This window comes from Psammomys obesus, unplaced genomic scaffold, assembly GCF_907164565.1.
Source record: "Psammomys obesus unplaced genomic scaffold, mPsaObe1.curated_primary_1811, whole genome shotgun sequence".
Classification (NCBI taxonomy): domain Eukaryota; kingdom Metazoa; phylum Chordata; class Mammalia; order Rodentia; family Muridae; genus Psammomys; species Psammomys obesus.
This window is the reverse complement of record NW_026585685.1, coordinates 5,062,415-5,073,980: the sequence shown is the minus strand read 5'-3', so window position 1 is coordinate 5,073,980 and position 11,566 is coordinate 5,062,415. Positions and strand designations below refer to the sequence as shown.

General features: G+C 45.1%; 1 long non-coding RNA gene across 1 annotated transcript in view; it reads left to right on the top strand.

The window, feature by feature from the left end:
• The first annotated feature begins 5,986 nt into the window (after positions 1–5,986).
• The window catches only part of LOC129692025 (uncharacterized), a 10,500-nt gene continuing 4,920 nt past the window's right edge, over positions 5,987–11,566 (top strand). The window contains exon 1 of the long non-coding RNA XR_008722610.1: positions 5,987–6,051. This is a non-coding gene — a long non-coding RNA (uncharacterized LOC129692025). The remainder of the gene's footprint in view (positions 6,052–11,566) is intronic.

Here is an 11,566-nt window from a genome sequence, read left to right as displayed (position 1 = left end):
ACTAACTAACTAACTAACTAACTAACTAACTAACTAACTAACTAACTTAGCATCCTAATTGGAAACTTCCCTCTCTCCTCCCCTACCCCCCTGAACCCCTTTCCTTTCTCCTCAGAGAAGGAAAGACCTCCTGTGAATTTTACCCTACCTTGGCATATCAAGTTGTAGAAGGACTGGGCTCATCTTCTTCTGTTGAGGCCAGACAAGGCCATCCAGTTAGAGGAAAGGGATCCAGAGGCAGGCAGCAGAATCAGAGACAAGCCTGCTTCTGCCATTAGAGGTCCCTCATGAGGACCAGGCTGAACATCTGTCACGTACGTATGGGGGGCGGGGCCTAGGCTGGGCCCATGCTTGCCCTTATTCTTCTAATACTAACCCCTTTATCGGTCAAGCTGCAGCCAGTTCACAGTTAGGGAGACCACCACCAACCAACCAACCAACAAAACCCAAGGACGAATAGACAACCCCTGCCTCCAACAACGTCAACAAAACCGACCCAGGGTGTGTGCAAGCTCTGAGGAACACGCAGTGCCGGTTTCGGCTCTTTTCATGTGTTTCTCTTCCCCACTCACAGGCGCCAGTGGCGGCAGCGTTCGGGAGGAGACCTGAGGGAAGGACTAGCAGGAGCAATCCACGTGACCTACGGCTAGACGCCACACTCCTCCCTTGACACATCTGTCCCCGCGCCATCTGCGACAGCATGCACAGCAGCCACTGTCCCCGATTTGAAATTTTATTCATTTAGAGTTGTTATGTCTATGCTTTTTCAGACATCCAGGTAGCTGTAACTTCAGATCCTTGTGATTTTTTTTTTTTTTCATAGCCACATCACACAGTGCTAGATTGGCCCATGATTGGGTCTCAAGCTGAGTGCTATTTACCCCCTGGCAGGCCGTGTGGACCTATTCCGTACGTACCTCAGTAGGGAGTCTGTCCTCGGTGTTTCTGTCAGCAGAACAGAGGTCGTGGGACAACCTCTCATCTCCCCATCAAGTGGTATCCGTTCCAGAGGCCTGTGAGTTCCAACCAAGCCTTTCTGTTAGAGACTACTACCTCAAACAAAAGCCCCTAGGAATGCCTGGTTAGGTTCCTTCATATCAAAAGAAAGATACATGAAGGGCAAACACATGGAATAAACACACATAAAATAAAAATAATTACGTCTTTAAAAGAAAACAATCTAAGGCCTTATTTATTTGTTTATTTTTTAAATTGAGTTTCCCCATGAGGCAACCTTGGCTGAAAAAAATTCGACTTCCTCCCCTGGAACACTGCCTCACAGTGGGAAGCAGCCCTTGTGATCTTCAGGGAAGATACAGGCAGTAAATAAGATGATCTCAACGCTTCTGAATCGAAGACGGTAATTCAGTGAGTTGGTATGTCAGAGGTTTAGGAGGAACAAGATCTGGGGTGGGGGAAGAGCAGAAACGGGATGGATTACACTCGTCAGAAGCCAGGGAAGAGCTACAGTCTAGCCACTTCACACCAATTACTTCACAGCATCTCCTCCTGGGCCTAGGGGGTGGGGGGAGGGGACAGTTCTCCGTTCGGAGGAAGAAACAGAGGTTCCGAGAGGTTACACAACTTGAATAGGGATTGGATTTGTGGACCAGCTTGGACCAGCTCTTACAGTTTCTTTCGCTGTCCACCCACAGCTGTGTAGCCCTACCCCACACACCTCTAAGACCCTGGAGAGGGATCACGTAGTCTTAGTCTCTCTGTATCCTTTCCTCTCCCTTTCCCTTCATTTTCGACAGATGATCCTGGGTTGGGGAAGGGGTGCTCTGAACATGTGAGTGTGCACATTTCCTTTTAACCCTCCCAACAACAACTGAAAAATCTTAAAAGGAGCGGAGATGACATCACCCACAGTATCCTAGCCGTGTCAGGGAACATTCCCTGTCAAAGCTAAATCACCTTCGTTTGCCCTATGCTATTTTGGGGACAATATGATTTGCTAAATCTTAACTTTAACCTATATTTCTTAAGAGGACTTTTAACTTGGGATATTTATAATCTTCTTTGCATCTTCAAAGCGCTTTGCAGTATTAACTAATTAAACCTCAGCAACACCTTTGATTAACTCCTTTTTATAGATGTGGGAAAGAGGCATGGAAGAAATGCCCTTGGCCACGATAGAATCAGCATTCCAAGGTAGGATTGGAGCCTGAAATTTCCTGTCGCCACCTCTTGTAAACCACACATCTGTCTCCTGCCTTGATGTCTTTCTTGGTGGAAGGACATGACGGGGCCATCTTGTTCCTTACGTCAATAGAGCTGTCTCAGAACTACCTGTCATCTTTCCAGCTCTTCACTATTAATTCTGCATGTCCTTATGACATGACTTTTTTCACCTCAGAAATCAAGAGCTACTGGGAGCAGTGAACAAAACACCCCGATCTCACGATGCCACTTTGCTCCCTTGTAACTCCCCTTGGAGTCTATTCTTAGACAAACTGTCTGTTCAGGAATCCAAGGTAAGCCAGATTTATCCGGCAACATCCCCAAAGATTTCTCCTTTCCATATGTCCGGACAGAAAGTTAAACAGTAATTCAAAGATAGAAAGGGGTCAGCAATAACCATTTTCACAGCTACCAGGCAAAAATCCCCCATCAGGGTTGTCTCCAGCACAATTTCCCAATCGTTTTTAATGCTGGAAGAACCACTTGAAATGTATGGTTGATGGGCAGCTGTCCCAGTCGGGTGAGACTCTTGCCGACAGATATCAGACTCGTATTAGCATCCTCTGTTCTAAATTAGAGGAGAAGCTTATCGTGAACTGCATCCTGGAGTCTTGGAGGATGCCGGGGACTGGGCGGGGTACCGAGGCACAGCACTGTAAACACTAGGGGAGAGGCGATGCCATCTTTAAAGACCTCCTTTTCTAAGAATGTACTGTTCTCTGATGAGCTTGATAGCTTTGGTGTATTTGAAGGGAGGGTTACCACTGAGACAAATAAGGACTTGATGTCGAAGCCTGTCATTGAGATTTGGTGATGCTCAGAGGTTTGCATAAGTGACAATCACTTGACCCCAAATCCAAACCAGACTCAGTAGGTTTAGGGTCGTAGGAGATTTGGCCTAGAAAAATCTCAATTGGAGTTACTCCTGTTTGTCTGACTAATCAACCTTGCTGAGCTGTGCTTCCTCCGTCGGAAATACAGTGGCAATATTTGCCTTATGTAATTGGTGGAGAAATAAAATGAGAACATTTTCTGCACTCTAGAAAATTATTTATTTTAACTAATTTTGGTTATTAATGGTAACGGCCAATGTTTATTATGTCGTTACCATATCCCAGACTCTGTTTGAGGAGTCTTTTATGCCCGGGCTTATAGAGTTTTGTCACCCCCAAAACTCTATAAATATAATTTTCTTTTAAATGAGGAAACTGAGGTCTAAAATCACCAGTTAAAGAGCTGATTCGGCCATGCTATATTGTCTCTCCGACCACTTTCAAATTTGTATTGTTTTAAAATTGTACAGGTCTAATATCCACTTATGAGTGAGTATATACCATGTGTGTCTTTCTGCTTCTGGGATACCTCACTCAGGATGATATTTTCTAGTTCCCAACATTTGCCTACAAATTTCCTGATTTCCTTCTTTTTAATTGCTGAGTAGTATTCCATTGTGTAAATGTACCACAATTTCTGTATCCATTCCTCAACTGAGGGGCATCTGGGGGGTTTCCAGCTTTTGACTATCACAAATAAAACTTCTACGAACATGGTTGAGCAAATGTCCTTGTTGTGTACTTGAGCATCTTTAGGATATAAGCCTAGGAGTGGTATAGCTGGATCTTGAGGTAGCACTATTCCTAATTGTCTGAGAAAGTACCAGATTGATTTCCAAAGTGGTTGTACAAATTTACATTCCCACCAGCAATGGAGGAAGGTTTCCCTTTCTCCACATCCCCTCTAGCATGTGTTGTCAAAAAGCTAATCAAGAAGGAGGACTCTGGGTAAGATGCTCGATCCTCATTCAGAAAGGCAAAGGGGATGGACATTGGAAGAGGAAGAAAACAAGGAACAGGACAGGAGCCTACCACAGAGGGCCTCTGAAAGACTCTACCCTGCAGGGTATCAAAGCAGATGCTGAGACTCATAGCCAAACTTTGGGCAGAGTGCAGGGACTCTTATGAAAGAAGTGGGAGATAGAAATACCAGGAGGGCACAGGAGCTCTACAAGGAGAGCAACAGAACCAAAAAATCTGGGCACAAGGGTGTTTTCTGATACTGACACTCCAACCAAGGACCATATGTGGAGATAACCTAGAACTCCTGCACAGTCATAGCCCATGGCAGCTCAGTGTCCAAGTGGGTTCCCTAGTAATGGGAATAGGAACTGTCTCTGACATGAACTCAGTGGCTGGCTCCTTGATCACCTCCCCCTCAGGGGGGTGAAGCCTTACCAGGCCACAGAGGAAGACAATGCAGCCAGTCCTGATGAGACCTGATAGACTAGGGTCAGATAGAAGGGGAGGAGGATCTTCCCTATCAGTGGACTGGGGGAAGGGCATGGATGGAGAAGAGGAAGGGAGGGTGAGGTTGGGAGGGAGCTACAGCTGGGATACAAAGTAAATAAACTGTAATTAATAAAAATAAAAATAAAATGTACCTTTAAAAATTGTACAGGTTTTTCACAATAAAGCATTTTGTTATTTAAATAACTCCTAAATGTTAATACACAATGAATATTTTTTTTGAAACTCAATCATGAGTTACAAATGCATTAATATTGTTATTTCAGACAGTCCTGGATGCTGGGGAATTCTGAGTCCTGCACCACAGTGCTGCCTTTAACCTCCAGTTGTCCACTGGACATTTCTAGTCTGCTTTGCTATAGTTCTCCCAACTGTTACGACTCTCAGGTAAAATTCATTCTTGTCTCCCACAGTACCGTCCTTCCATTAACTTTCCTATTTGCTCAAATTGCCATTTTTCTCCCTGGCTTGAAACGTCTAAGTTATCTATTTCCTTTCCCTTCTGGCTGAAGAGTCCCCTGGCTGTCCAACTCCATCCACAGGAGCGGCTCCTCTTCCCTTCTAATTCTTTTGTCAATACTGTGGTCGAGACTCCATCTCTTCAAGCATGCATTGTTCAATAGCTCCCTAATTTGTTTTTCTACCTTTGATGCATTTGAATACCATCTGCTAATTGATCTTGAATTACCATTTCAGCAGCTACTTCCTGGGTCAAAAATGTTCAGTTGTTTATGGGGCAAAGCCCACGTTCTGACTCAAGGTCCAACCGCACCACCCAGCCCTATCTCAACCCTGTATGCAGTCTTTACCGCCTTTGGCCCTAGCTTATGTAGTAAGTCTCTTTTTCCTTCATGTCCTGCTTCTATTTCTCTATTTAGTGAATGACAACTCTCCACGATCCAAACCAATTTCTCCTGCCTTGATTTTTCTAAACTACTAATATGTCCTCTTAAATCCGTAAGCCTGGAACACTCGGCAGTCTCTGCTTCTTATTCCTCTTAACTAGTTAATTATTCATAAATAAAATGTTAGTTTATCTTACCTTTTGGAAGGAGGGGTGGATGAGAAATGGACCTTATATTTCTTTCTCTCCAACACCTCTTATCTACTGTAAGACTGTGCTGCGTTCTGGGAACACCGAGACGACCAAGGTATGCTAATGAGCTCACAGATGAACAGTACAGGTCTCTATGCAAACAAATCATCACAATTGGATATTAAACAAGCTATGCTGGGTAAAGCTATGCTTGGAGGATTCTGGAAGTGCAGAGTAATAACAACCCAGGACAGGGAAGGTCTCATAAAGAATACCTTGAAGCGATTCTTAGAAAACACGTTGAAAATAGTTCTCCGGACAGAGAAGGTGGAGAAGGCTTTCAGGAACAGAGAACACCATGTCCAAAAGCACATAAACTATGTGTGTGGGGGGAGGGGGTGGCGACTGTGTCGGGGAGGGGCCAACACATGTGGCCGAGAACCAGAAGAATAGGCTGCTAATTAGGCAGAGTTAAAGTTCTCAAGACTTGGTCATGCGAAAGAGATGGGACTTGATCCTACAAGGCAGGTAGGATAATCCGAGAGTCAGGTGGGGGGAATGGGACTTGTAAGAAGGCAGTGAAATGACCTGGGTTTAGGTCTAAAAATTTAACTTTGGGGGCTGGAGAGATGACTCAGCAGTTAGGAGAGCTTGCTGTTCTTACGGAGGACTGAGATGCAGCTCCCAGCACACAAGTCCGGTGGTCCACACTGCCTGTGTGTGAGTCTAGCTGCAGAGACACAGAGACACAGAGTCCTGAAGAAGAGGAGGGGCTAACTCTGAGGGTAGCATGTAAACAGTGTCTGGAGACCGCAGAGGAAGAGGGGCCTCGAGATTTTCAGAGTGTGGACCAAGGTAGGAAAATGGGACCAGAACGGGCTGCTGTTTTGGTATGTTAAGCAGGGGACTAACTGCTTGGATGTGGCACACGGCTGGAGACTGGTAAATGAGGAAGAGGACAAAGGGTCAGTTTCATTATTGTTATCATTGTTTGCAGTTTGGGGGATAGAACCAGGGCATGCTGAGCGGTTGCTCCCCCAACAAGCCACACCCAAACCCTTTGGACTAGACTCTTTCTGTTGAGAGACTACCTTAAGAGACCCCCCCCAACACACACCGAGGTAGAGAACGGTGTGGTAAAGGGCCGTTACCACCACTCTTGTCATTCTGTGGAGTGAGGAATGAGCCGCAAAAGTGATAATTACGGATAAGGAGATGCCGTGAAGCACGTAAACACTTCTCTCGGGCCTAGCTCAGTGCCTGGCACAGGTGGGCACTTCACAAATATTTGTGGAGGAAGAAAAAGACCTTGCTGGCTAAGCAGGCAAATAATACACGGATTGCTTACATTCCTCGGTAGAACCATTTCCCAGTCTTTGTACTGAATGCAGCGTACCCCGGGGCTTCTAGTGATTCGAGACTGCACAAAAGGCACACTGAGGTCTGTCAGGTGGGTTGGTGCTATGACTGGCTGGCAGGCACTCCACCTTCCCTGTCAGACATCATCTGGGGAGAAGGATGAATAGGGAGCTTAAGAAGGAACCCTGTGGTGTGACCTTGAGGTTTGGCTGCCTCAACAGTGAACAGGGCCCCCAGGTTTCTCTCAAAGACGCCGACGACAACAACGGGTTTCTAGGCCCTGTAAGTGTTGACTCCGCATGACTGTTTTTAATGAGGAATGGCTATTCTATTCATTTGGGTTTCTTTTTACCTATATGATAAATCATAACCTAGGATGTGTAATCCTTTCCTCACCTCTTATAAATAACTTTTCAATTACTCCCAGGGGGAAAGGGTACAGTCAGGGGAAAGAAAGGGATGGAAGGAAAAAAAAAAAAAAAACCCTCAACAGGAAACTTAAGAAAAGGATGATTCACCCAGCAGATTCCTGGTCTTTCGGCTTCCCTCAGCAGAAATGAGTGATGTTCTGGGACATGGAATTTTAAACATTAGTGGACATGTTTCAGTAGTCCAGTACAAAACCATTAATTTCTTTGGCATTTTCAGTACTTCCTTGCTGTTAAGTGTTCCCAGTATGTTCAAGTTAATAGAAAATTTGCAAGCCAAGGATATTTTATGCCTGCATAATTCTGGTTAAAAGCAGCATTGGGCAATATTTAGAAAAGGTACGGACTATGTTTACACATGTCCAATGCTTCAAAGATGATAATGCTCTCTTCTCAATGTAATTGCTTTTTCCTGTTCCTAGACTCCAGTCTATATAGCGAGATCACACTCCAGGGTCCATTTCTCCATGTTATGTAAATGGCATCTGGTGAAGTTCTATACATTTGCTGTCCATGAGCATGCAGAAGGGAAAGAAAACAATGTGCTTAAAGTACAGCGGGCACTCAATACAGTTCACCCTGTTGACGACGATCAGGAGAGCCAATGCGGCTGGCAGGATATTACAAAGCCCTCCCGCTTTAGAATCAGAGCTACGGGCTGCAGATAGATGTACCCTTTTAGCAGAATATCCCTGTTTTTACAGATGAGAAAACCATTAAGAGATGACACCCCCCCTCCCCGTGCTCTCTTGATAGCAAGCGACAGAAAGCAATTGACTTAAGCAAAAATGGAATTTGTTGGTCTATGGTAACCAAACATCAAGGGGTAAGCATGGTTTCAGATGAGGCTGGATTCAGAGCTCAAATTCCACCTTACCTGGCTGTCTTCCCCCACTGTGTTGGCTTCTATCCCAGAATCTAAGTGCACACGATGGCGCTGGCCCCACCTTCTGCTAGAGCCGAAGTGCCTCCTTCAGTCCCAAATGCTTTACAGCATCCCGTTGGTCCTAGTAGGGGCCTGGGACCCTCCTTAGTGGGTGCCAGTGGCTTAAGGTGCCTTAATGATGGTCACATGCATACCACAGGACCCCGTTTCCATCCAAGCAAGAGGGTGTGAAGAGAGGAGGGTTGTTGTCATAAGAAGGAAGAATGCATCTTAAAAATCAACAGTGGCCTTGCTACTCTAAGCGATATTTAAATAAGATTTTTAAATAGCCTTATTTACAATAAGGAGTCTATCTCAGGGGCCCCCAATGGGGGGGGGGGGATGTTAGTTTGTGATTGTTGGAGGAAGCAGAATGAAGCCAATGTGTTCCTCCAGTCTGTGTCTCTTCGTCTTCTTTCCATTATTGTCTTTATTATCCCCCGCATCGGTTCAAATCCCTACGGTGTCTCTCCTCTGGAACAAAATATTTAACAAATACTTCTTCCAGATCACCGAGAGGAATGTCCACTGGAATGTGGGCTTCTTCGTTGAATCCTGAACCTTTCAGTTAATCTCTCTCTGTCCCTCATAGATCACCCTGATTATTTTGGTGACCTTAATTTGACCCCCTTCCCAGGAGCTTGCATTGTTTGCTGGTTTAGAGAAGTTGACTATTCCTGGTTATTTCTTTACCTGGAGGGTAGGCAGAACCACAGAAAAGGTAGAGTCTCTGCTTTGAATGTGTCTATTGCTCTTGTTTCTCATTGTTTTTAAGTTCTTCAGAATCTTTCAGAGCGCATTCCCCACCCACCTCCTTGTCATAGGTATGAGTTAGCAGGCATGTTCCTTAAGTGAGGCTCTAGAATTTACTCAGCTACTTAGCTACATCTGTTCACCAGGTGAAGATCAGCTTTTTTCAACAACCGAGCATGCCTGCGTGATTGTGCATGCTGAATGTCAGGGCAAAGGATTGCTGCTGGGATATGCAGAATGGTGTCAGGAACTCATTTCCCAGGAGTGTGGCATGTCCTTGCTGCCAGCTAATTTCTCTCCTGCTATTCAGGGACTCTTGTTTTGTTTAGCTGACAGTTCTGCTACACTTCTCAAGAATTTCCCAGGCAGAGCTTCTAGTCTGGATTATCCAAAATCAACTAAACAAACAAACAAACAAACAGGGCTCTCTGGACTTTCCACAAACAAATCATGCACCAAAAGCCTCTTCTAGAAATATAGACAAGAGGACAAAAATGACCGCCACCGTATCTATAAATTTTAAGTTCCTCAGTTATCTGCTTTGACAAACCCCTCCGGCACTTGGTAGCTAAGAACAACCGCAGTTTTATCAGTTCATTATTCTGCAGGTCAGCAGTGAGGGCTGGACGCAGCTGGGCATTTTGGGGACCAGTTTCATCAGAGCCATTCATGCGGTTGCAAGCATCTGGCAACTCAGATGGGGCTGGAAGCCCACAATGGCTTTGCTCATATGGATGGGGGCAGGGGTGGGGGTGGTGCTGGCTGGTGTCTAGGCTGTCATCTCCAGCAGGTTGGCTCGTGTTTCTTCACCTAACGCCAGAAAGTTCTCAGCAAAAAGAACGAGTCAAGCTCAATTGGCAAGTCTGCTCCCAATCTCTGCTTCTGTCAAGTTCGATAATGATCCCATCAGCCAACTCAAGTGGCCAAGTCCAGAGACAGCATGGGAGGAAAGTGCCCAGATATGTGAGAGTGGGAGATGGGATCTATTGGAGACCATTATTGTAAAAAAAAATAATAATAATCTATCACATGTATTAAAACATTATTATTTCTTTTCTGAAAATGATTCTTACCAGAGAAGATTTTTGGGCAACCCATTACCAGGAAGGATGCCTGTCAGAGGTTTGTAGATACAGAGCAGAAACATAACCTTTTTGTAGACTTACCAGCGCCGAGAGAACACTGTTCTGTGTGTTGAGGTCTTACCCCAATTATAAAATCAAACCCGCTGTAAAAATGGGAGCCTGTAGTTAGACAGGAGCAAGCTGTTTCCGTGCGCGTAGTAGGGTGATTGCAGTTAGCAGCAATGCGGTGTGCATTTCAAAGTACTGGAAGAGAGAACTTTGAATGCTTCCACCATAAACTGTAAGTGAACAGATGGAATGGTATGCCCTCATTTAAGCGTTACGCAACTTATAGATGTCTCAGAATGTTGATACCCCATAAACATACACAACTTTTGTTTTTATATGCATTAAAACACGTGGGCATTAAAAAAATGGAAGCTGGCACGTACATAGACCCTACCTAGATATTTAATGTACAACCGTGACTAGGACTCTTCTGAAGGACTTAAAGTATGGAGGGAGTGAGACTTTTGTTGGCTTAGGTCATTTCCATTGATCGCTGCAGCCCTGACGTGGAGAGAGAATAGGTCATGAGATGGTTCATGGAAATAGCATTTCTGAACTACTGTTCTCAGCCTCTGCCTTAAATTTTGGACTCTCTGTGAGGCGAGTAGTAATCTTATCTCCATTTTACAAATGTGCAAAGTGAAGTTTAGAATGCCTAACTGGCTGGAGCTTATACAGCTAAAACCAAGGACTGGGTCTCGAACTCTGTCTACAGAGCCACAGTGGTTGTCTGCATATAGCTGTTTTTGTTTTTTTTATTTTTATTTTTTTCCAACCACTTGGAACAGAAGAGTTTCACCCATGCTGTGATGTCTGCCCGGCCAAGCATTCCACACTTGCAGTTCTGTGGAACACTACTTTCCTCAGAAGCGTTTTCTTCTGGAAAACTCCTGGACGTGAGCGTTAACACGGCACCCTGGAAAGGCAGCTCCCGTGGTTGTGACAGCATGAGAACCGATAATGAGGTCCATTACCTCCTCAGTCAGCTCTGGGACCCTTTCCCGGGAGTTACTCTGGCAAATCCCTCGCACGTACATGGCTGCCACTGTTTCGTGAGAGAAGTCACACTTCTGTCTGTCTTTTCCCAGTACTAAGGCGGTGTCCCTTATGCTTCTCGGTGAAGCTGCTGCTCAACTCAGCCTATCTGAGTTTCATGGTGGAAACAATCTTTCATGCCAGCACCTACCCACCAAACAGTATATCTGAGGATCAGAGCTTTAGGAGGCCTGAGCTCCCACATGACTGAGGACCTGGTGGCAACTCAAATATGATGAGGAGGGAGCAGTGCTACCCTGGAATGAAGACTTTTTCTACCAAAGGTTAAAAGTCACAGCACTATAATAAGTAAATTGAGCTCTTGTGCTTTGTGTGTTCTTCCCAGCCTTTCCGGAAGCTTGACATTTGGCACATCATCACCACCTCCACAACCATCACCACCACCACCA